Source organism: Struthio camelus, chromosome 4 (genome assembly GCF_040807025.1).
Source record: "Struthio camelus isolate bStrCam1 chromosome 4, bStrCam1.hap1, whole genome shotgun sequence".
Classification (NCBI taxonomy): domain Eukaryota; kingdom Metazoa; phylum Chordata; class Aves; order Struthioniformes; family Struthionidae; genus Struthio; species Struthio camelus.
Window position 1 is genome coordinate 64704922 of NC_090945.1, and position 27359 is coordinate 64732280.

Below are 27359 nucleotides of genomic sequence, written 5' to 3' on the forward strand. Positions count from 1 at the left end.
TCTTCTATTTTGTTACATTATTGCTCCTTTTTGTATCCTAAGGTACAATAAAGGGCAGGTTAGTTCATAACTCATTTTGCTTTCTTCCTCACTGAATCTCAATTATGTTTTTTTGTACGATACAAAGACATGATGCAGTAAAATAATGAGAAAAGCATTAATAATTACACATCTGACAAGTAAAAGAAAAGAAAATACCTGATATGACATAAAATGAATTTAAAAATCCATTACATAATGGAATGCATCCAATTGCATAAGAATATGCAAACAAGGTTGAAAACACAAAGGAAAATTCAAAAACAATGTTAAGTAATTCCTTAGAAGTCATATTTTAAATTGAATAAAGGTCAAGAGAGAAAGTAGTTAAACATAGTTTGAGTTTATACAGTTTTATTTAAATTCTACATAAATGTTTTTAATTATTTCATCTCCAATTTCTTTACACGGTTCTGAAAAAGTACAACTGCTTGCACCCACTTTTGAGTCAGTAGTAAAGCTTTCTTTAAGAATTTCATTTCAGGTTCCTATAGTTTCTTTAAATGGTTTTCTTGCACAGATCTGACTTGTGAGCCCTTTCACTATAATTCATTTATATGGAGTAAAAAAAGCCAAGACATAGGTATATAAACCATTTAAGGAAAATAAAAATGTAATTGAGCCTGATCCTCAGCAGTCCAAAATGAGGTGAGAGCTCTATTGTAGTCAATGTCGAAATAATTATGTGGGATATGCTCTAAGGGTCTATTACTGCTACCTAGAATGCTACAAACCATTTTTGAAGAATACCCACGACCAAGATAATTCAAAACCCAAGTTTTATGCTACTCTTTAAGGGATCTACAATTCTCCAAGCCCTTAGTTTTACCATCCTATTCAAAACCCTACAGTCTGTCTCTAGCATTTATCTTGGTGATGCTCTTTACCTGTTTTTTCCCGGTTACTTACCTTTGTCTGTCAGTTTAGGAGATCTTCTAATATAAATTTTAGGAACTTCTATAATAATTCTACTCTCTTTCTGTGAGAGAGAAATTTAAAAAACTTCATTAATAACCTACAGGCAGAAATTTAGTTTTGTAACCAAGTTCATATTAGAAATAGTTCCTCCTCAGTTTTTAGCAGTTTTGTATAAAAACTCTAAAAATAATGCATAGAAAAATATGTTTTATCATTGTTGAATGAAGTTGTCTGAATCTTTCCTGCTATATTTTCAAGTGCTGAATTCTTCTACCAAAAAAAGGAGTATGAGAAAGTATGACCTTTTGTTTTAATCTTCTTTTTTAAGGAGCAAAGAATGAAAAGATAATCACATACAGAAAGATCAGCCTATTTTAATTTAATACTGTTATAGTAGTGCTCTTCAACAGTTCAGTCCCAAATCAGAGAATGTATGAGTTTGAAGATGGCTTATAGTCACATACAAATGCGAACAGATGTATTTGGTGGAGTTTTAAAGGATTTTGTAAAAAAGAATGCTCCGGTAAAAGTTTTGCCAATGCAGAGAAACAAGGAATTGCTTAGATAGATTGCATGTCAGAACATTAAAAAATGTAAGTTTATGCACACCTACAAAATAATAAGGGCATTTTTAAATCTCTGTAGAGTAACTAATCGTACGTACCTCATTATGTTTTCAGAAAGGTAGTAAATCTCAGAGGAAGTCATCAGGCTGATTAATATGAAAACATAAGATAATCTTTCCTTGGTGAGCATCAGATTATTCTGAACACAACAAAATGGTAAATATAGTTTGCTTGAAAAGTAGGAAATACTTGGAAATAACTGAATTTTTGGTCACTCACAGTTATGAAAAAAGTAAAAATCATTTAAAAGCTGGAACATTCAGGTTAATCAAAAAGTAAGTTGAATAAAATTAGAGTAGATCAAGTAGAAACTCCTCAATCTAAACATTTTTTTTGTTTACTTATTTAAAATAAATTATAGTTATTTTAATATTTTCCATAGGAATTGGAAAACATTTATTGTTGCTGTCCTCTGTCCATAGTTGACTGGAAGTGGCTACAGAAATGAATGAATGAATGTATAAACCTGGTTCAGAAAAGCACTTGCTAAGACTGTTTCTTCTTTAAAAATGAACATGTGAGATCTAAGTGCTACACCAAATTAGAATGCAATATATCATAAAAATATTTTGAAAGTTAGGAGGAGTTAAGCTCTTAATACGGTTAAGTGCTTTTTCAAATCCAGTGCCTATTTGCACCTCAGTACCTGAGAAAATTGGTCTTTCATATCCTGCTATTTAGTTGATACAAAAATTGGTTTCAAATGTTATTTAAAATGACAAAATTAGTTGCTTGCCAAATAAAGAATAAGATGCATCTACCAATAGGTCTCCCATACAGAGCACTCCACCCTTATTCTTTCCAGAGACAAGTTCTTATAAGGATGGCAGAGTGCAAAAAACCAGCAGAATTCCATTGCTATGAAGTCAAAGTTATTTTAAAATGTATCATTTAGGTCAAAAAGTTGTCTTTTGCGGGGAGGATGAACTGTAAGAATAAAAGAGCTTAAGATATTTGAGACTAAAATTGTTTAAATATAGCTATATTGTTATACTGGTTTTGCCAGGTTGCTTGCCTAGTTGCAGAAGGTAACATCCGTCTTTGTGAAGGGCAAGAAAAGAGTGAAATCCCCAAAGACTCCTTTGATTTCTGTCTTTGGAAAAGAAAAAGAACAAAAGATAATACGCCTCTAGGGTCTTCATTTTACTCCTCTGACCAAGTTTATTTACTTTTGACAGATGGTAAATGTCATGATTGTCACTTTTTAATTTAAGTTTGATTTTGCCCCTTTAAGGTTTTTTTTTTTTTTTCTTTTCTCCTTTGCACTCCTTTTAAATTAGGAACTTTAGGGAACTATTTAAAATTAATGTAGAGTAATTGCTCCTACAACAGTGGGGTCAGAATAGCAAACTGAGATGTACAGTTACAAAGAGCAACAAAAATACCCACATAGGCAAATCCCTTCAAAAAGATTTAGGACTCTACAAAATATGCAGAAATTGAATGGGGGATTAGTTAGTCGTTCTAATATTAACCTTCCCTCCAGCTATTCTTTCCAAATAGTTTGTTCTTTAAAAAATGAAATGTGTATGGACACATATAGCAAAAGTTTGCTTCTTAAAGGTTTACATATTTTTGATTTAATACAGCACAGCAAAATAATAATAAGTGACATGTAAGTTCCACACACCTTCAATGCATCTTCAGCCTGATCTTCAGTGTCATGCTGTCATAGTCTGAGTCCCTTCTGGACAGAACTGCCAATCATGCTAAACCGTGTGAACGGCTTAGTGACACAGACAGATGTTCACAAAGAATTAGACAGAGACCATAAAACTCATTCATTTGTGAACCTAACAGGATTTGAATACAGGCTCCAGTGGTGAAAGTCTAGTTCATTAATCCGGTAATTTCTTTTAATTGTATTTTTATAAGATGTTTTTTATAAACAAACAAACAGAGCCCCCCATGTCACTACTTCCAAAAAGCAAACTAAAAATATTTAATGACTTTCCAGTTTTCAAACTCTGTGTCCTTCTGTATGATACTGTGTAAATTCAGAAAATAGCCTTTCATACGGAGCTTTGAGCTGTGTTCCTCAAAATATCTTCTCTCAGTGGGGAGACACATGACACTGAAGTTATCAAAGGATTAAATCTAATAATTTTAACAGGAAGTGAGACTCAGGAAAGGAAAATAACTTAAAGCAAAAACTGAAATGCAAGAACACAGGAACTGAACAACCTACAGAAAACTAAGAGATAAAAATATTCAGATCACAAATATTTACATATGTCAGATTTTCACCCAGTGAAATCCAGCAAGGTTCTTGATAACTACAGTAACAAGAAAAAGTATCAAAAAGATTTTATCTCTATGACCGTGGCTATGGCATAGACATTATAGACTGGAACAAAACAGTAACAGGGTGTATATAACTGATCTAAAATATGCGAACACTGTATTTTCTAAAATTATTTTTAGTGAACCCTAATTCTGTTTCATGTAATAACATATTTTCTTTGGTTGTAGTACAATTTGTCTGAGATGACATTCTAAACTTTACTGTTTTACCCAAAATTTTACCTAAGCATCTTTATTGGGTTGTTTTTGTCTTTTATAATAATGTCTGTAACCATGCTGCATAAAAAAGTGCAGATTTTCATATGTTAATTATTAATAATTTTGCTTCATATTTTGCAGAGCAAATACACTACATGTTCCAAGCCCTGAAACAGAACTGAGGAAAACCCACAGAAGGACTTAAGTGCAGTAGGGATGAGCAATACCTAGCTTTTAGATAACTGTGAGGAGAACACTGAAGCTGAAGTAAAACTCGACCCAAAGCTGATTTTCTCTTCTGAGAAGAGAAACAGTTAACTGGTATGCAAATTTGGAGTTAAGAATGAAGTGAACTTTTTTTTTAAGGAAAATGTAGATGTTCCCTGGAGGTCTAGGAGAATCCATAGCTCTAAAATGTGCACATGACAATGTATTCCCATAAGCCTCGAATCACCAGTAGACAGTCCAATGTACTGGAACTTAATGCTTTTGGCAACCTATCGGAAAATGTGAAATCCAACCTCTTCATGTTGAACCTGTCCATTCTCCAATGAGTGTTTCACTCTGCTGAGCTAGTGAACACAGCTGGTGAATGATTACCTTATCTTCATGTTTTTTTCAACAGCTATTATACATGCTCTGGGACTGACAATAGATACCCAATCCTGAAAGTGACATTGATAAAGGGAGTCCTGAGTTTTGGCCCAATTTAGAGACTTCCTGCTGAGCACTGAAAGACTTTAGCAGTTTTAGTCATATGTAAAAACTTGAAATGTTCATGCAAACTATTAAGGGAAATCAAACATGTATGCTTTAGATGCTGGCTTATCTAAAAGTAGGTGACAGTTGAACAAATGTCAATGATGGCCAATTGGTTACACTTCCTTTCTAATTTATGTTTCAAAACTACATTCAACCTCAAATATTAAAAGATTAAAAGTGAAACTTCAGACTCAGTTTGATTTTTGAAAGAACTTTTAATGCATAAAAAATGAATATGTCTTTTCCTCTCTTCTCATGTCACAAAAGAAATCTCACAGGATTAGAAAACTATTTCTTGTTCATTTCTGGTTAAAAGATATATTCTTTCAGTGTTAATCCTGCTCCACATATTTATTAATGACATACTTCTTTCTTATGTAAGAATTCAATCTCCTAGAACACAATGTCAGCGATAACTGCAGACAGAGGGTAGGCAACAATTTATTTTCAGACGCAAATGAAACAATTACTGAAGTAAAAGAGTTATATACTGTATCTGGAAGGAATGCATTTACATACTTGCATTTCTAGAATGGGCTTCTTGCTTTGAAATGGAAACAGTTTTCTAAATTAAAGTAGGTAATTACACACTCCATTAAACAAGTAATTAACAGATTACATTTTAAAAAAAAAAACCTTGAAAACGAGCAATTTAGATGCTGAATGCGAAGCACACTGTTATAATTAGCATAATACTTTTCAAATGGATTAGCAAATACACAATGAAAATGAAAAAAATCTGTTTTCTCCATGGAGATTGTATGCAACAAATAGCAATTTATGATCTAAACAGTACCATAGTATAAAAAGAACCTAATGATTATACCTTATGTTAAATTACTTAAAAAACCAACCAAACAAAACACAACCTTCCCATTCCCTAAAGAAATAGGTATAAAGGAATTGGTAAAAATTTTAGAATATCACTATTACAAATGCAGCATGCTGGGAGCATTGATTATATGAAGAAAATGAAAGGTATGATGCTGACTTTATGAGCAAATATGCTTCTATCACTAACTTCAAGATAAATTTTGCCCTTAAAAGTATTCCAGACATGAACTTTTATTTACTACTATTTGAAGTATCAGAAAAGGTTGCACTAGTACAAAAGCCTTTCCCCCTACTTCATGCCTTTATGTCATGTGTTTATTTTGCACATTTGATGATGTTTCAGAACGTGCAATATGCCTAGACAGAATGGTGAAAGCTGTGAATGGGTTTATGAACTCATTCCTTCAGCTCCTTCGCTCAAGCTAGCACATACTGGCTGTATATCCATTCCACCACCACAGTATGTATGGTTAGCACTCTCTCCAGCTGCTGCCTTGAAGCAGTGTTAGCTCTGCTTCAGAATTATGGAAATGGACTTTAGCAGGAGCCAAAATCTTCATGTGCAGTCAGCTTTTTCATCCGTTTTCTTTTTTTTTTTTTTAATTGTTAAAAAGGTGGTAAAAGCAATTGTATTCAAAACATGCCCCACTCAAAATCAAGTCCATGTAACAGTTTGAGAAGAGCTTATATAAAAAAAAAATCTCCTCAAAGGAGGTTTCTCATAAAAAATATTAAAAATCAAATTGACATCATCCTTTAACAGTCTCAAATTCTGCTACACTAATAGTTCTCCTAACATAGGAAGCTTTTAATTATTCAAACATTATTTTCACAAGTACTTGCTGCCATATCAGGGCAGGATTAGAAGAAATACTAATTTTTAATTTTAATTAAACTGAAAAAAAATAGAATTTTTAATTGGGAAGATAGTAAGATGAAACAAACAGTTAAGAGCCTGTAAAACCAAAACTTCAGGAATATACTGTGAATACATTCTACGACACTATATTCACAATCTGTCATTTCCTTTTTCCATTTTATTTTTTATGAATTCGCCAGTCCAGCTACTGGCAACCCGATCTTGCTTAGTTTATAGGATTTGACAATAAGAGCCTATAGCAATATGGCTGCACAGGAGCAATGTTTTGTTGTATGCATTAATGTCATGATAAACTGAATCACTCTCTTGCTAATGAGGTTGACCTCTTCCGGTGTTACTGCTAGCCGGGGCAGTGGAGACATTCAAATATCCTTGGATCACTAAAGGTGCAACCTGTATTAAGACACAGTGACTAACAAAACTGAAAGTATCTGAAGTATTGTAAAACATTGGATGAAATGCAATGTTTATGAATAAAGAACACTGAAAAGCAGCCAAATCTCATGAAAGGGAATTGTTATAGGGCTCAGCAATATGTGAATGTGACGGGTTACTCCCACATACAGCACACTAATTTCTTCCACTTTCATTTAACCCACAGATGTTTTGATGAAATTGATTTGTATCTGTGTCTTTACCTGAAATTATATCTGTGATACATTCAGTGAACTTGATTTTTTCTTTTAAATCTCCAGACATAATTCTGAACCTATTTAACTTACTCAGCTTTCTTATTTACTAATAATCTTTTTCCGAACAAGTCTAGAAAACTGTTATGGCCAGAAGTGAAGATTTATAAAACTGAGTGTGTTTATTAAATTCATATTAAAAGAATCTATTTTTTATGAAGTTAATTTCTGAAAAAATAGCAGGTAGTTGTGGAAAAAAAGCTTATTCATTAATAATTTATCTCCAAATATATATATTTTAATGACTCATGAAGGCCAGTTCTTTCCCTATTTATTTCAAATATAGCATTACTGGGTTGAGAATGTTTGCTTCTGAGAAGGGAGATGTCTGTAACACTTTTACAGAGCTTCCTAGAAGTATGTTCCTTGTATCCTCAAAAGTAAATTAATATCTAAAAGGCATAATATTTCTATAGAAGAATCCCATTTTTATCTAGATTTGAGTTACTCATCTCAATTTCCTTCATATTAAAAAAAAAAAAAAAGAATAGAACTGTTCAGTGAAGAATAAAGTAAATACTAGCATAGGTGACTGTAATGAAAAGATTTATATTAGTAAAGCTATTGCCAGGCAGAATTTTAATCTAGGAAAGTGCTGTACACAGCCAGCAACTCTGATTCCTCGTCTGCACCTGTCAAAGACAAAAATCCCTTTCACTTTGGCATAGGAGAAAATTCCTACTCATTGCTAATTTTTTTTCAATATAACAAGTAAGATTTCTTACATTGTGATTTTTTCACATAACTTTCCTTGATATTTTTAATAAAACTGCAAAAGTAGTACAAGTAAGTGATTTATTATATCAGAACAATACTTAAATTTCCAAAAACAGAACATTAGGAGAACATTGGGTTTTTAGTAAATGACACATTAGCTTTGGAATGTGAAAATTATTTTGATTAAAATTTTAATGAATAAAGCTGTGAAAATATTATAACGACGACACAAAATCATGATCAATATATTTGAAAGTAAACAATCAAAAATTCCATTTTGTGATTCCCTATTTTCTTTTATATCACATTAGCTGATGGCTCTCTCTTGCCAAAACTAACCCATATCTAATGGATTCCCCAGGAACATCAATAGCTAAGCAGCATCAACATGATTTATCACTGAAGGATCTTCCTTTAACTCCAGAGTGATAGATTCTACTTTTCACACTTAGATTGTTAATTACCCTGTCATTGTTATGTCTTATGCCATAATCATGAGATATTAGAAGTAAATGTGTTTTACTATTATTGCTAGATACTGTAAATTCTCAATTAACTCAAGTGCTGAAAGCATTATTTTGTTTCTCAAAATCTCCCAGCAGAAACTATATTCTTTGTTTTGGACACCAAATTGTTGTTTGCATCTTCCAGTGACATTTTGGAGTCTCTTCTTTATTAGAGACAGACACACGCAATTCCTCTACTGAGAAATTGAGGTAAGCTGTTATTTTACAAATATCTGACATCTGTTACTGTTTTCACTTAGACTATAGCCTTAGGTAACATTAGTTGAAGGGGTCTTCCTTCAAAATATCTACTACCTATAATTTTGCAACTACGTTTTACTGTTAACTTAAAGCAAAACTGCTCAATTAAATTCTAATAAAATCTGCTAGATTATTTTATGGAAGTCGATTAGTTATTATTTATGTCTGCTTGGTAGGTCACCTTCTGTAGACCTGCTAGCCAGTCACATGTGGCATAGCTCCTCCGTACCTACAAACTGTAGCTGCCTACTGCAGTGGAACTGCAGTAATTCTTCAGGATGCCATAATAAGAAATGCAAGATCTTTATAAAATGTGAAATGGGGTACAGGCTCTTTGTTGGCAAGAAACAAACAAAATTAATTCACAGTCTAGTTTATACATGAGTCCATTGTTTGGGTTGTTCTGCCAAGGAATGTGAAGAAGAGTTAGGAAGGATTTTGATCGCATGCCAAATAGACAGCGACCTTGTGGATTTTCAGCTTCCTACATAGTTAAGTAGAGTGCTTGATCTCCTGGCTAGGATCATCTGAGCATCTACTCATTTTGAATTCCTTTATGGGGCTGAGGCGCAAGTACTTTTGGCTTATTGAGTGAGTTTTGTCTTGGAGGATTCCCATGCTTCCATGTTTCTGAAGCGTTTGGACTTAAACTAATATATCTGTAATTGATACATTCAGTGACCAGGCAATTCTCTCTCAACAGCATGTAGAAAAACTCTTTGCTGTTCGTACTTATATATGATGCATGTTTCCTAACTTTTCAGTGTTTCGGTAAAAGTATCGCACAGTACGCTGAAAAATCCAATGTTGCAATAATATTCATTAGTGCTACTTGGATATAGTTGCTTTGTACACACCTCACCCATCCAGATGTTAATGAATCAGTGTTAGAAATAGATTTGGAATGGGTCAACATTTTGATACAAAGGACTGAAACAAACACCTTTGTTATGATTTTCAGTGCTACCTAGGAGATCTGAATTTCCAAGTCCCATCCAGATTAACTGACATCCAAGTTCTCTAAGTGCCCAACTATCTCAGCATTCAGCTCCTGTGAATCTTTTGGGAAACAGTATGAGCTTTGTCACTGCAAAGCTCAGAATGTTTAAATGTTCATCTACTGGATGTAAATGTCTTGCATAATCTGCAAAAAAGTGTGAAGAGTGCATGGTAATATGCAAAAAGAGAAAAGTTAACATATTTCAGAGATATTAGATATGCTTGTTAGCAATATTTAGAATTACACTGACAGCTTTCATTACAGTTTCCTCTCCTATTAATTTCTTTACATATTTCCCCTCTAAAGAAATCCATTCAACTATGTTATAATTAACTTGGCTGCCAAAAGATATTATATATCATCAGATGCTCACCGGCCTAAGGTAGTCAAAGAGTGGCAGTTGTATTGTTCAGTGTTTAATCAGGTCAAAGCTGTGGCAACTTTAATTATAGTTATTGTCAATACACTGCTTAATGCTTGCAACAAACCTTGTCATATGTCAGCTCTTGAATCTTTTCTTTTAGCCATGTGTAGGGGAAAAGACTATGCCTGTTAAATTTGACAAGCATGTTTCCATAATAAGTATAGGTATATTGTTACTTAAATTTTAGGTGATTTGGACGTGCAGTGTGAGGATAGAAAGTGGGCAAACATATCTGGGCAAAATGGAAGAAAATTACAACTCCTGTAGCTAAGACAGATGGTGAGAAATCAGAGCAGAGAAATAGGCAGGCAAACTACACACTCCTTTTTCAAACCCTAATATGTCTAAAACACTATCTTAAGAGTGAAACCGTTATGTAGCATTACAATGTACTTGAGTCATCACTCTAGACCAAACTTTTAGACCTACCATCCACACATCTGGCCCTTGTCTCAGCAAAATAAATAAATCTAGTAGTACTTTATTCTTCTTGAGTCCAATTTATCATTCCTTCTATTCTACATAAATATTACAGTTTATAACAATGTTACAGTATTTGTTTATACGCTGTTTGACACATTCTCAGGTTCCCTCCATGTCTATCCACACTGCTTACATTCTGCTTAGCTCCTAGGGCTTCCCATTTGAAACAAACAAAACAGCTTCTTTCAAGGAGAAACCAATTAAGATGATAGTTTGCTTCAGAATCTTCTCCCTGAACATCTGTCTCACCTTAAAGGCAAATCAGGATTCTCTCTCTCTGCTTGGGACAAGCAGCATTATTCTAGCTTTTATCACATGATGGCATGCTTTCACAAGCCATGCTTGAGAGACGTGTACCTCATAACCCAAGTATCATACTATAAATAGCAAGACAGCAGTCTCATTATTTGTCTGGCAAGCTTATTTTTTGGTAAGGAACTTGTGTAATAAATAGAAACACCTAAAATGTCTCAGGGCTACAGAAGAGCATTTTAGGGATGAGGAGACAAAGGAGCTCCTTTTTCTGCCCAGTTTTTTGCTGCTTTATCTATGATGGCCCAGTAGCTTGGCATTGCAGATTATAGCTGCATTGTTGAGCAAATCTTTAGCTGTTGAGCTATTGAGCAAAGCTGCTTTAAATGTAAGAAACTAAAAACTGCCTACATGACCAAACTCTATTTAGTGAACACATATATGATCCTAAGGCTACAGTTAAGCCTTTTCACATCTTGACTTGACTGCCTTACAAAGTCCCTTTGACTATGTTAAAGAGAAGAGACCAGTGTACAGGAGGAAGAACATCTGACTTCAAGTCCAATTTCCAGAGACTGGGGCAAGGTCTGGATGATAATCTCACTTTTACATTTATGCATGGAGGTGAGGGACATCAATTACCCTCAAGGGAAATATGCTATGTGAGTGACATTTGTAGGAAGTGCCTGCTCATGGGGTCATCGCACTTTGGCAGCTCCCCAAGTTAGGGGTAATCATTTTGGAATCAGTGAAGTTCCTGAGCAGTTAGTTGTATATGCATATGTCTGTCTAGTGTCCTTTGGACAGCAGGGTAAGACTATTTTCTGATGTGGCCCCCAGGACGCCAAATGGCAACAGGGGAATACATTGTAAACAGATAGCAGAGCTTCTCAGAATTGTAGGATTCTTCATTTCAAAGTAGGATCAGCTGTGAGGTCAGATCAAGTTGCTCAGGGTTTTCTTCAGTGAGGTCTTAACCTCCAAGAACAGAGACTTCACAACCTCTCTGGGCAATCTGTTCCACTGTTTAATTGACCTCAGCATGAGGGCTTTTTTTTTTTTTTTCCCTCTTTCTTATATCCAGTCAGAACCTTAAGTTTTAATTTAAGTCCATTGTGTGTTATCCTCAAGCCATGCACCACTGTGCAGAGCCTGGCTTTGCCTCTTTAATAACCTCCTTGTAGGGATTAACAGGCTGCTGTTAGGTCCCCCCAAAGTTATTTCTTCTCCAGACTGATTAAGCCCAGCTCACTCATCCTGTCCTCACAGGACAAGTGCTCCAGCCCCCAACAATATTCTGCTGAACTCATTCCAGCTTACCAATGTCTTTCTGTACTGGGGGGGCCAAAACTGGATGCAGTGCTCTAGATATTATCTTATGAGTGCTGAGCTGATGGGATAATCACTCCTTTCTATCTACTGGCTGTGCTTCTGTGTTAGGGGGCAGCTCAGAAGCTGAGCATGGTAACAAGGCCAGCAGGGCAGGGGCCTTGCCAGCCAGGGCCCTGCCTCACCATACCCAGGTGAGAAAAGCTGGGCAAGCCTAGTCATGGCAGCTGAGGTTGGTTCAGAGTCCAGATCACCAAACAGGTTTGTGGTGACAAGACAGGTCTGGGGCAAGCCAGGAAGTCCACAGGTCAGGGTCAAGTGAGGGTTATCAGGGTCAGATACAGCCTAGTGATTGCTGGGCAGGTCCATAGTAGTGGGACAGAGCCAAGGTCAGGTGGGAATTCAATCTGTGGGTTAGGGCCCAGAACAATAGGGTTCATAGGCATAGGCATAGGCATAGGCATAGGCATAGGCATGTCTGTGGCAGAGCTAGAGGCAGATATACCTGCAACATACCTCAGGCAGAGGCTGAAGGCCCAGGTCTGAACTTAAATGTGGCTCCTGGCCCAGGAGCAGCGGGTGGGGGTAGAGGCTGTAGGTGAGGCTCATTAGGGCAATCAAGATCTGTTAGCGTCAGAACTCTGACATACTGTTAGTGCAGCCCAGAGCACACCAGCTCCCCAGAGTGAGCTGTTCCAGTAGCACACCATGGTGAGCAGTTCCTTGATTTGAATGGCCAACAGCATAATTTGCGGCAGCTGAACAGCAGACAGGGACAGCACTCTTAAAGTTTCTCTTAAAGGCCTTAACTGCCTTCAGGGGAAGGAACTTGAAGCTGCATGTAGCTCTTCATGCACTTGCTATTCAGAGTAGGCTGGGGAAGTGCAGACCAAGCACAGCATGCACAGGCCATCTCTTCCTTTTTTCCTTCCTCTTGTGTTCACCTGCTGTGTCCCTTTGCTCAAGCAGTCTCACTAAGACTGCAACAAAGATAATCTCAGGGCATTACTATCCACATTATACTTAGTGACAGTCAGTAACAGCAATGCTACTGGGACACCATCTGCCAAGGAATGACTCTAGCACTTGCAGTCTTTGGATATGGCATGTCTGCGTCTGCAGGAAGGAGTGGTATGGACAGTTTTTGCATGCTTACAGGGTACCCTGCACAGTCCATGTCTGACTCTATAATAACTTCACAGATTCAAAGGAGGGAATGAGCTCATGAGTATTAGGTGTGTGGGAGAAGAAAATCTAGTTTACAGTTTGTTAGTATATAAGTGAGCAGGTTTTATGGTTCTTTCTTTTTGTTTTTTTTCCTGTGGTAGAATTGGAATGGATCTATTAGGATTTTGAGGTTGTGTTTGTTGTTTGTTAAAGGTGAATTTAGAAGAGGTCTTGTTCATACATTACCTCTAGTGTTTATATGCACTGGTTCAGGTAGCTCATGTTGTGACTGTGAAGGCTCAGATAGTTTTCTTTTTTCTTTTTCTCATGATTTTGTTGTTACTTTGATGTACATGTGTGCAAATGGCATCATGGACTTGCTGCCCATCCTAAAAGCCAGGCCCACTAAAAGCTGTGCATAGATTAAAAGGAAGGCACCCTTCAGCTGTGAATACATGTCTCACCATCATATTCATGTAGCCATTCAAAGCACTTTATGACAGTTCTGGAATCATAAAGATTCCTGATGCATGTATGCTATGTATTCCTCAAAATTTACCATTGAGATTTTTCCCAATAGTTACTGTAAATGTCATGATTCATCCTAAGTTCAGACTTGTCTTACTTCATCCCATTGGATTCCATATGCTGTTTCTTGTTCTGTGCCACAGAGCAGCAGGACATGTAGAGATATGCATGCTGTATATTGATTGTAAAATAAGACTTGTGATGAAATACTGAGCTAGCATTTGGTTTAAATTGAGCAGGTGCCAGAGCTTACTCCTCACTCCTTGGTGAAGGTCATACTAACAGAATAGTATTGTAAGTGGATCAACCATAAGCCAAAAATGAAACACAATCTGGCAATTTTTTCCACAGATATCTACCAACAAGGGAAAAATGTGAAGACTTAGGAATGTTTGACTCTTCCCTATTCATATTATCATAGACATAACCTCCCATTATGCTTTACCTGTCTTTTTGCTGAATCAGATCATGTCTTCTCCTTCTCAGTGTTCAGATCATTCCTCTCAGTTTTTTTAGAGGTTATAAGTTCTCATAAAACCATTCTTGCAGTTACATGGATGTCACATGGATATTTTCCAATCATTATAAAACACCTCTCTGTCTTACAGAAATTTAGTGTCCTTTCCAATAATTATTTTAAAAAGTAATAAAACTCTCACTAATTCATGATCAACTGTAGTTATGATGGGTATGGGTCACTGTAATAAATGTCATGTATGGCAACAAAATCTAGAAAGTGTATCACCTTTTTAGTGGTTGAAGAAGTGCTTTGTGTACATGAGTGTAACTGACTATCAATATAAAGGGCAGCAAACAGTATCAAAAAGCAGGTAAGGGAAGCTACACAGAACTCTTTTTTGCCCTTTGTTGGCTCACCTTTTGTTATTGTTAAAGCCTGGATTCTACAGGGAGATGTTCCTTTATAGAATGCTAAAAGCATCATAGTGGAGACAGTTTTGGCACTCAGGAACTCAAACAAACTTCAGACTTCCAAATTGTTTCTGTTGACTTTATAAGTCAGAAGAGTGTCAGTTGGCTTTGGACACATCATGAAAGTGTGATTATGTGCTTTGATGGGGTCTTGATCTCTGAATCTTTAAATAATTATTGCAAGTGTATACATTTTAGAAATAATGTGTTTTAACTAATTTATCATTTTTACTTTTCAGTTTGGCAATTGAAAATTCTTCTATTCACTCTAATGAATGGAATCCATAATTGCTAGTGGTATTCATTTGCAGAACAGAAAGGCTTTACTGCAGTCTGAAAAGTTATTAAAGGAGATTACCTTTAGCTGTTAATCTATCATCATGATTATCTCTCTAAAATCAAACATATTACATTACCTAAGTTTTGGAAGACAGCCAAAAGTAGGATGGATGTTTATCAATTAAAATTCAATTAATTTATGCTATAACTGTGTAAAACACTCTGTTTTAGATTAGGTCAGGTTTTATTCTCTTTATGAGTCCCTTGAAGATACGTTCTGGTGTCTTAGCTTCTAATTTTTCAGATAATTTGTAATAGAGGATTATGATGCACAAATCACATGACAAAATAATTCAAATAAATTGTCATAATAAATAATTTACATTTATATAACATCTTTCATCTTGACTGAATACCCAGTATGTGAGTAATACTTTATTTTGTACTGCTTCAAACATAATCCATCCCTCATGCATACCTTCTCTAAGTGCTAGTTGCTATTTGTTGTGAAAAGAGGTAGCTCTTGCCATATTTAGAAAAAATACTAATGGTCCTTCTGAAGGAAGCGTGTTGTAAGAAATTTCAATTGACAGCTAGGAATAATAGAGTCATTTATAGAAAATGCAGGTTGCTTTTGACATGTCAGAGTGGCAGGTATGTGATAAGAAATATTTTGAGTATGTTTTCATACGTGTGTGCATGCATACATACGAAAATACGCTCAAATAATACCCATATATCTATATGTACGTGCAATATATAGCAAATAAACTGCTCTTTAAAATGTACTTTTTTTCTTTTTTGCATATTTTTATGTAGAAATTATATCAAAACTGATTATTATCAAGGAAACAATTAATATAGCTTTTTTATGTTGATGAATAATGGTAACTGTATTAAGAGATAGGAAGCATAAGAAAATCAAAAAAGAGAGTATCTATTTAGGACATTAGTCAAGCCAGGGAATAAAATTTACTTTTCCCTCTCCTTATTCCCCGTGTTCTTGTTACTTAAAATTGCATTCACATTTCCTCTTGCTGTCTTTGGCAAAACATTAGTACTTAGTTTTTTGGATGTCTACTTGCTGCCAAACAGCTAAACCTTCTTTCCTTGATTCATACTCAAATGTTTGACAGGAGTGAAAGTATTTCTGGACAACTTTCAGAACCAGATTCATCCTGAACAGATCCCCAGCATTTTTTTCTGACATAGACAATACCATAGACATAGACAATACCACTTACCGTTATTTTTTAATAATGCCATCATTTCCAATATCTTTAATTAAATTGCATGCTGATAGGCTTCTTAATAATGGCATTATTTTCTCACTAACTAGAGAATTAGTGCAAAGTAATAGAGATAGATCAATCTTCCCAAAGACATTTTAAAGAGTGTTTACACATCCTGTTATTTTGAAAACGCATGCTAACTGAGCTGCTCCTGGAAGAACAAACAAAAAACCAAATAAACAAAGCAGAATTTCATTTTCAGATTAATCATAACATAGAAATTCTGATAATAGATCTTGAGTTAACTACCAAATATTTAACAGCTCTATCCTCTAGACAGTTTTATCCTTAAGACACCTTAGTATTTGGATACCTTAAGTCACTTAAACTTATGTGCTGTACATACTGAACAGTTAACATAAAATCAGTCTATATGGGGAGTGCTACAATCCAGAATATTATAGTTTAAGCAAATCAAATAATAATCGTGTTTCAAATATTTTTCTCCCCTGACATGCTATGATATCTAGTCTATGAATGATCGTCTGTAAAAGAAATGTTAGTAACCATTAAGAGGTGAATTTCTCAAAAGTAATAACAACTGACCTAGTTCTATTTTCACTAAAGACAGTAGTGAAATTTTTGTTACATGTAATGGAAATAGAATTTGGCCACTACTACACATTTTTAAGAATTCCACCTTTAGGCTAAGCATTATTCAAATGCTTCATTAAAAATTCTGCTTATTTTCTACTTTGTTATTATTCTTACGGTGAGCTTAATTGCTATTATATGAACAGTGCATTTGACTACAGCTATTTATTAGTTTCCGACTGGTAAGCATTCACATTTTGTGGTAAGTTATGTTAAACAGCACCCTACTTCTGTGAGTGTAGTTCCTATGATGAACTCTAAGTGTGAGTACAGCGATTAGTTTCTATTGTCATTTGCAGCTGAAAGCAATGTTCTTATTGGTTCAGATGTTGCAAGCTCCCAGTCCCTCTACTTACATAACTAAGTATTACTCAGGCCATGCATTATGCTCTGCGTGTAGTTAGGGATTTTTGGGGATTATGCAAGTTTTACATTTCACACGTGTACAACATTCCATTCCAAGTTCATACTGGAAACATAGCCTTTTTTTCTCCAGTATCACAATCAGAAAAGACCATTATGATCATACAGACAGATAAATATTAGCAATTAAAATAATTGCCATAAAAACCAAGAAACATTGATTCTTCTAGCTTTTTGTACTGAAACTGTCTGCTATATATTTAACTTTTAAATTTGCTTATTTTTTATCTTTGCTATTTACTTATTAAATATTTTTTTCCTTTTTAAACTGTACAGTTCCACCTTATTCTCTCTTTGCATTTGCTGTTTAGCTGTGGAATCATGTAGAGAACATTAGAAAAAAGCATACACCCCAAAAGCAGTTGGAGGAGAAAGAGAAAAGAAGGAGAAGTTGTCACACTCTTATTTTCCAAAACATTCATTAAATTATTCACGTGATCAGTATTGTTCAGAAGTGTTCATATGAGCAGCATATTAATAGATATTTAGCTATCCCCAATCTAATAAAATGCAACCATTTTACAGGGCTTACTTGCTACATGAAGGTATAACAGACAGTTTTTAGTAAATCAGACTCAAATACCTCCTTATTTTCAAAATTATTGTAATCAACAAATAAATCTTCTGGGCGCACATTTATTTAACCCAGTTCTCTTTCAGTATCACTTCAGTATAGTCAGGATTTGATTGTTTTCTGTATGTTTCTGTGTTCTTTAAGAAGCCTTGACTCTTATTTTCTGCGTAGATGTGTACCTCTTTTCCCTTTTCACAAAGCCATTCAGCATACTGCAATATACAAATGCTGGAAAGAAATGTATAATATTATGCCATATTAATACTAATACTAAATATTAATGCTCATTCTTAGGGAAAGCTTACTGACTATGTTTAAAGGATCATATTTTGATACGCAGTTTGTTTTCTCTTCTCTGATGACCCAACCCAGATGTATTTGCGGTGTGTTTTTTCTTATATACTTCATGTCTTTGTTCTCTCACATTGTACTGCAACATCAAGCACTCCATATTCATATTACAGCTCATGAAACAGGCAGCTTAGTAGGCAGAGCCAAAGGAAAGGGAAAGCTAACTGAGAAGCCATTATGTGGATTAATTCAAAAAGGCATTTTAGCCCTTGGAAGATATCCCAGTGTCCTAGAATTAGGCAATGACAAAGTTGAGCTTTATGTCTCTTGTGTGCAGTCAGTTACTTTCTCACCTTTCAGCTGACACTATGTGCCCTTTGGCCATTACTGAGAATGTAGCTGAGTTTTAACTCATTAATGAGATAACAGCCCAGCAGCTGACGCTGGATGCCTTGTGCTTCATGGGCACGTTCACTGAATTCTAGTGGGAGTCCTTTGTTGTGAGCGAGAATGGATCAAAGAGAACAACCTGATTGCTCAGCAGCAGCAGAGGTATTGACTCTATGTGAGAGGATGACTCATGCTGGTTGCATGAAGAATTGGTAACTGTGACTAACTGCTTTAATGCCTCTTTTAATAGTAAAATCTTAATATGACTATGAAGGATATAGGGAACACGATAAAAATGATAATGATCTGGAAAAACGAATGTAGAGTTGTCTTATATTCTTGTTCTTTCTGGAGGATGTCTATATTAAATCTATATTGCTGTTGACTCAGGTTTGCCTATTTTCATTTGAACTAACAAGAATGATGTCAATACAAAGTAATATGCTGGAAAAAAGGCTCTGTCAACTGTCTTTCAAAAAAAAAAAAATAGTTGTGAAGTTAAAATCTGTTTTTGCTACTCAGTCCCTCAGGCATTTTTATACTATCTTAACAAAGTTTTGTCGTACAGTAGTATTTTATGTCTCCACTTACTGAAGCATATTGCATGGCATTTGCCCTATTTATTCTCTTCCATTAAACAGCCAAGGATATTATTTGTTATTATTACAGAGATTTGGGTCAAACCTCTATTATGTCTTCCCAAGACATTTTTGTATAAAGCGGTGGCAGCACCTCGACAAAGGAAAGTTCTTTTGTTATGTGCCACGACAGAGAGGGGTTTTTTACATATTTGACCCTATCTCCTGGATTGTCCAGGGTTCTTTGGTGGTTTAATGATATGCTTCCTATATGTTAACAGAAGAGCAAAATTCCAAATGAGTATTCAAGTGGAGCTCAGTGTGCACTTCTTATATATGGAAGACCACCTCATTCGATTGAAGGACTATAATACTAAGTCAGTATGGGTGTAAAACGAGGGTAGAAATCTGTATAATGTCCATGCCAACTGTATAGGCTTGTAACTAGGGACAGGATTCTCTCCACAGCTCAGAAGTTTGGTAGCAGATGGCTTTTCACAGCTTGACATTTTGAGCAACAGTGGCTTTTTGAATTTCCCCAAAGCCTCAATAAGAAGTCTCCCAAAATGTCACAGTTTAGCATCATTTTAGGAAATATAGAACAGTTTGGGAATGATTTGCAAAATGATTATTTTTGCCTAGTTCTAGTTACATTAAAGCAAAGAATAAAAGTGAAGAGGGAAAGAAAAAGGTCTTTATATTGAGTTTTTTTTTTAATATATGCTTTAACATTCAGAAGGACTCCTCTTTGGCTGTAGCTAAAGTGTTCCCAGTGGCATAAAGAAATGAATCACAGTACAACTGAGCATGTGGTAAGGTGTCAACACCAATACTATTCTTAATCAAATGAAGTAACAACTTCCAGCCTTACTGCCAACATAGTTCTCACATCTTAAAGTATTGTCTGGTAAACTTAAGTACCTCAGAGGATTGGGCTTTTCCACATAAACTTTTCCTATACTTTGGCATCTGCTTTAGGTCATTTTTGCCACCAAATATTGATATGAATATTGAACCACATAAAAATCTGCCTAACAGAAATAAGGACACACACCATTCACCTACTGAACTGTAGAAGTACCACATGTTCCACTCTATTCCATGATAGCAATTAATAGTAGATTAAATTTTAAGAGGTTAACTTGGAAAATGATCCAAGTTTAAATTATTTTCTTATATTTAATCAATTTGTGAAATCAGACTATATCATGACAATTCCAGTTATTCCCTAACAGGAAATAATATGGGAACACTCCTGGGGGATAGGTCTTGTAAATGTCATTCAAATAATTAGTCCCAGAGAAACCATCAAAGCTATCAACACAGTGGAAATCATTAATGTGAGATAGAAAGAGTACAAGATCAGTCACTTCAGGAATGTTGTTACTGTTTATAGTTAACTCTGCTAACTAAAATGGAAGTCTAGATGTATAGTAATATGAAGACGAAAGTCAGTTGAAAAGTCTTGTAAATAAAAGTCTGGTAGTACTTGGCTTGAATTTGTGTAACAGCAGATTATTTCTGAAACGCCAGTTTTAACTCTGTACATTTACTATGCTGGCAGTTCCTAAACTGTTTTGACTTCTATCCACAACCTCTTTTCTGCAGCTGCTTTTGGATGGTTTATACAGAATATGGTTGTGACAATGAGTCAAAGTTAGCTTTTATAAGGGGACACATTCTACTTTTTCAGGAGAATCGTGGGAAGTCTCATGAACAGACTTTTTGGAAGAGCAGTTACACTTTCTCCTGAAGCAACCGTGTTGGTATGTGAGGGAAGAGATTAGCCGGCTCTTCTTCTCCTTAGTGCTCCATTGTTGTTCAGGGCTTTAATGGGATTCTATTAGAAGAAATGGGACAACATTTGCTATTGGACCAGCACAGATTATTCAATGCGGAACTGGGAGGACAGAGGAATGGGGACAAAACACTCCATACTGCTCAAATCTTACATGCTTTGTCACTGTTTGCTCGCAAATGTAGACTCAAGCTAAGACAAAACTATTCAACCTAAAGCCACAAATGCAAAAATATTGTGATTAAATATATAATAAATAAATTATTATTTACCTAAAACAGCCATTCAAAACATTTTTTTTCCATATGAATTTAACATTGAAATACTATGCTATTGGGGTACCAAAACAGTTTAGCCAAAACCTTGGTGTTCTGGGAGAGGAGGGATGTCTCGTTACTGATTAGTTTGGAAAATATTGTGTCTGGTTTTTACATGTAGGGCTTTTATATATATAGGGAGCTATTGCTCCTGAAATTTTCATTATTTGGCCTACAAGTTGATGTATGTATTGCTCCTTGCTACATTTGAAGAATTACACCTGTTGGAATGATAAACAGCCAAATTCTGCTCTCAGCTACTCTAGGGCAAATCTAAAATATTTTTGATGGAGCTATCAGTGAAACTGAAAGATGCATTACATGAAACTCAGGAATAAGGCTGTCAAGCATAAGGAACAAATTTAAATGTTTGTGTATCATCATGCCTCAAATTGTGGAAGTGATTGTGATATTTGTAGTAATTCTGTGCTATTGACTTCAGTAAATTTGGTTCAGGTTTGTGCCTATTAAACAGGTAAAAATTTTATCTTGTGGCTTTTGGGAAGAATATTTTGTGCTTGTCGTTATTTTGGTTTGAAAATGCTAAGCAACAGCTAAAGCTTAAGGTTTCAGTGAAAAAATCGATAAATAATAAGAAGTGAGGGGCAGGAAGAGGTTAAAAATGCCCTACCATGATGGCTGGGATCATACAGACCTTGGGAAAGTCTGGAACTGTCTTAGGCTATCTTACGCTGCTGCTGGGATTTAGAAACAATGTATATAAGGTTAGCACTGAGGTTAAAAATGAAAACATTACCAGGAAAGCTACAGAAATAAACTGCAAGCAACTTCTTGGTTCATGGATTTTACAGTTCAATGCATCCTAAGGGAATTGTTTTAGAAGCGAACATTGAAAGTTTAACATCAAACATTGTTGAAATAAACAAGCATTTCACAGTTTCTGACACTTGATCTAAATTGCCTTGTGTTAAAGATTTTTTTTCTTTTAAGATTGTATGATAGCTAGCAATAGCAATAAAAAAAAAGAAACTGAAAACTTTAAAACAGCTTCTCTTGCTACAAAAAAGATCTGATATTAATGAATGATTCAACATTTGAAAAACATATGCTTATCGGTATTGATAACAGAATGACAATAGAAACGAATGAACAGGAACTGGAATAGTTCAGTGACGAGGCTACCTAAGTAAATCCGGTCAGTTTTCCATAGGTCTCTCTGAGGGAACCTGAGAATTTTGACATAGCTATGCAGTAGTTTTACTTCTATCTCTACAAAATTTCCTTCTGAGAAGTATTTTCATTTTGTTGTTATGACATGCACATATTTATCTGCTTCATTTCCAAGTGTTATTGGTAGCTATTTAACATTATCTCATGCCTTCATTTGCACATGTGCATTTCTAGAATAATTCTAATTATCTAATGATGTAACTGAGAGTTCCAGGGGGTCCAGGACCAACTGGGAGCTTGGAGTTTCTTTCTGCCTCTCTTGAATTTTTGTCTAGTGGGAAAAAAAGTAAAAATATGATAAAAGTTTGAAAAAGCAGTATCCTATACGATGTTCTGTGTTATTCTGCAGCACAAATGTTTGTTTAGTTCCTTTTAGATGAATAGTAATTTTTGTCTTATCAATCTTTTACTGTCTGAGCAATTTTGAATGACTGTTTTGTTGTTTTTACTGTTTTCTCCTAAATTTTTCCACTAAGTTTTATTATTTTATATAAAGTTACACTGAAGGTGAGTATTACACATTGAGTATTAGGTACAGAGGTTCAGAGTCCAGAAAACCTCTGTTCATAGTAATATATTGTATTGCATGGCTGAATAGTTTTAGCAAATGCTATAACTCTCCAAAATAGCTAGCAATATTCATCGTATCTTGAAATGTTAATAAAGTTAAGAAAGACAGATGTACATCACATAAATTATAAACTCGAGGGCATGGTTTCCAGAGTATAAAAGTGTACATATATATCTATACACATATACATATGTAGACAGAGAGAGACCTTGTAAATACTGCCTAGAAATAGAAAAACAGGAAGCAATCTCAGAATGTGGTTTTCAAGGTTTTCTCTGTGTTTATATACATATATATCTAAAAATATATATATAATTGCTTTTGCTGTTTGTTTTGAGCCCTTTCCTAAATAACAGAAAATTATCTATGTTCATTAACAGGAACTATGGGGGTAGACATTTCTTAAATTTGGGGAAGGAAACAGTGCTAGCTCATGGATATGGAGCACATTCAGATGAAAGAGGCCAATAAACTGAAACTTGGTAGACATCAAGCTGAATAATTACAAAGTTTGCCACAGTGCTATGGACTTTGGTCTGGGAGCTTTGTTTAGATAAAAGCCTACGCTGATTCCAGAGTACTCAGTGAAATTGGAAGATAATCCAGGGAGAGACGTCTCCAGTTCTTGAAGAACACATTCCAGATGGTTTTTAGTATTCTGTGAATATGTCATAGCTCAGAAACTGCCATGGGCTTTAAAGTTTACCTTTGGAAATAGTGTAAGACGTACTTTCTCTCAGTAGATTTAACGAATAAAATAAGGTATTTGCAGAACTGTTTGTAAGGATATATTTTCAAATCCAGGTTTTAAAGCCATATACACAGTGTGCACAGTGCTTTCGTTTGTTCGTGCAGATGAGTCAGCAAAGTCTCTCAATTAACAAAATAGCAACATGCAGCCAGGACCTCAAAGTTTCTGTAATAGCAGGAAAAAATGTTTTCTAGTTTCTTGGGGGAAAACACAGCTACTACCGTTCTGTTCACTGATTTGAATTGTTTTTGTTGTACTCTGCTGGGGCAATTGATGGAGCAGATAATTTCTTAGGAAGGAATCCCTGAAACATGAATTAATCAAAGCAGCAGGAATTTAAAAAATCAACATCCACACCCACGTGAATATTCTGGAAGTACTTACACTTTTATAGTTGACTGTGCATGGAGCTGTTTATAGCTGCTTTTGAGTTAAGGCATCTATTCCCTTCAGTTGTATTGTTTTGTTGTTTACTTACTTCATTGGTAGTTGTTTAAATTTTACCATCACCCTTAAACTTCAGTGTGTAGCATGGACAATTTAGTGTTTTATTTATCTGAACTCAGTGACGGTTCTTTAATGCATGCATTGTTAAAGTTATAAAATTATTTTAGCACCTTACCATGAGAGCTGTTACTGAGCTAGTGTTTTCGCAGGCCTTTTATTAAATTTGCTGTTACTAAATTTGTTGGCTATAGTTACAGTATTTTCCTCCTGAGACATTCTTTCTCTCTGCATTTAGTGTTTTCAGTAGCCAGAGCAGTACATTAAAGGTCATTTTTGTTGAATGCCAGAAACCAATAAAGGCACGTGTAGATACCCAGCTGCAAAAAAATGCCATTAAAAATAAAGATGTTGCCATCTTGGGCAATGATATGTCAGGAAATGAGTTTTAAAATCTAAGGCAGTTCTGTTCTCTTCCCTTCCCCTTTCTCCTATTATTGTATTTAACTAGACCTAACAATCTAGTTATAAGGATGTGAGGAGGTTTTTAAAATAATCTTCCCAGTATATCCTTATCAAGAGTAAACTTCTTTGTGTGTTTGTGTTTGTGTGTTCATGCTTGACTGAAGGATCAGTTTTTATATGCTTAGAATGGATATCATGGTCCAGATGTCAACAAAGATAACAAGCCAGGGCAACTTTTTTCATAATATTTATATGCTACCTTTTCTGCAATAAAATATTTCAGACTGCTATATAAATGAACAGAGAATGTGGATACCACAGCTGTATTAAATAAGAATTATTTTATCTCTGTTTCTTTTCTCCTATTTTCAGCACAGTTTACGACAGGGTCTGTATTATCAAGACATGGGGCCTGCTTCTGTCTTTATTTACTTTCATTTCATGGTGGTGCATCTTTGTTGACTCTGGTGATGATAATACGAACCCAGTATAGCAGAATGGCAAATCAGGTTCCATTGGTGCTATGGTTATTGGATTTTATCAGAATATTTTGATGAGTCTACCTTTACTGCACTAAATAACTTAATTCCCTGAGGGAACACAGCAGCTATTTAGTATAGCTCAGTAATACTAGACGGCAGGTTAGCCCTGACACGAACATGCCATATGAATGTGGAGCTCCCCTCTTCCTTTAGTGACAAGTAAGTTGACAAATAGTAATGAACTTAGAATCTATCCAAGAAACTAGAGATAATTCCACAGCCCTCTAAACGAAATTATTGCATTTAGACCTTCAGAAGCTCCTTTTAATGATCTGTGATCTGGGTAGCCTGAAATGACTCAGTTAATAGACTGGATTATCTTTCCCCACTTTCTGCTTTGTAAATTCTGTAGGAAGGAAGGAATTGAGCTTATTATATATAACCATGGCCAGGTTGCGCCATCCTTAGACATTTGCAAACATAATGAATAAATAATTTTCCAAATTTATTTTGGCAAGAAAAAAGATCAAACGAGACCAACATTTCTCATACTCTTGAGGAGAACAGCCTTCTAACCATAACTCTTTTACCTTACTACAATAAGATTGGAAATAACTTAAAACAATAGAGTTTAACAAAGACTAAGTAAAAATTACAGAGATGTACTTTCGACATAGCTAGTAACGAAATCAGAAAATAACACAGGAGTAAGAAGTAACTGAGTTTTTCATGGTGAAAGGGCAGTGAAACAGCTTCACTGTAAACAATTGGTAGATATATATCTTTGCCTACTGTAGCTTTACATAGCTTTGTGTTATCAGTATCCTCTTATCTTAAATGAAAACAATTTATTAGGAATACTAATGAGGAAAATACTGGGAATCAATCAAGAAAATAAAAGATCCTCTCTGAGATGGTGTTTCTCTTGTCTCAAACACATATTTGTTTACAGCTTGTCATGCCCTGAGGACACCCATAGGCATTACTGGCTCTGACCAGCCTCACCAGGGGCCTGCCTCCACCCCTGCCCATAGGTGCAGAACCCCATTTTAGCTCAGCCTGGGGCCATCAGTCCCTGCCTAAACTGTGCTGTAGGTGAGCCTGTCTCCAGTTTTAGCCCAGCCCTGCCTCCGAGGGTGGACCTTGGGCCTATGCTGTAGGTAGTTTGCTTCTTGGGCAAACCCCTTGTGTGTATCTGGTCACTTGTCTCCAGTCCTGTCTTTGACCCTGTGTCCTGGGTGGAATTTGAACCCATGTTGTAGCCTTGTGTCTGCCCTCATCACCTTTTGCTCTTGACTAGACCCCCTGGATGGATGCTGGTCTTGATTCATCCCCTCTCTTTGTCTGGGGTTTTCCATGGACTTGTCATTAGCAGTCAGTCTGCCTGCCATGGACAGACCCAACAGGGCTCTGTCCTGTCGGTGAGGGCATGGCCTACACTGGGTTCACCTTTGGCTCTTGACTCACCTGCTATTAGAGAGCAGCTGGCCCTCACTGTTCCCTGACAGTTTCCTGTCTACAGACCCCCAAGGACTTTTTTTGGAATTTAGTGTCTGAACTTCTCATGAAATAGGAAAAATTTCTTTCCTTAGTTTTATAAATGCTAACTAAATTTTGTAGCTAAAATTTAAATTTTGAACATAACACTTGTGCGTTTTTTTCATTTAATAGCCATATTCACACAACTGATATATATATTATTTATCCATATTGTCTTATGTCTTACAAATATTATGTGTTTTTGAGATTCTAGGTCAAGTTCTCTATTTCTCTGAGAAACAGGTTTTCTATCACAAATTCTTTCAGTTGCTTTGGTTCCCAATCCTTTTTTTTGGAGATCCAAGATGCTAAAGGCGTCAGGTATCAGTCTTCCATGATCTCTCTGACAGTGAAGTAAAAATGTTGAAAAAAGATTTTGCTCCTGTGACAACATTGCCAGTGTATTTGGCAGCAACGTCTAGAAATAAGAAAGCTTAAGGTAGTAATTGAGGAATTTACTATAGAAAAAAAGGTATTTTTTTAAAAAGCTTATTTTCCTAAGTTCAATTACTCAAAAACATCATGTCTCAACA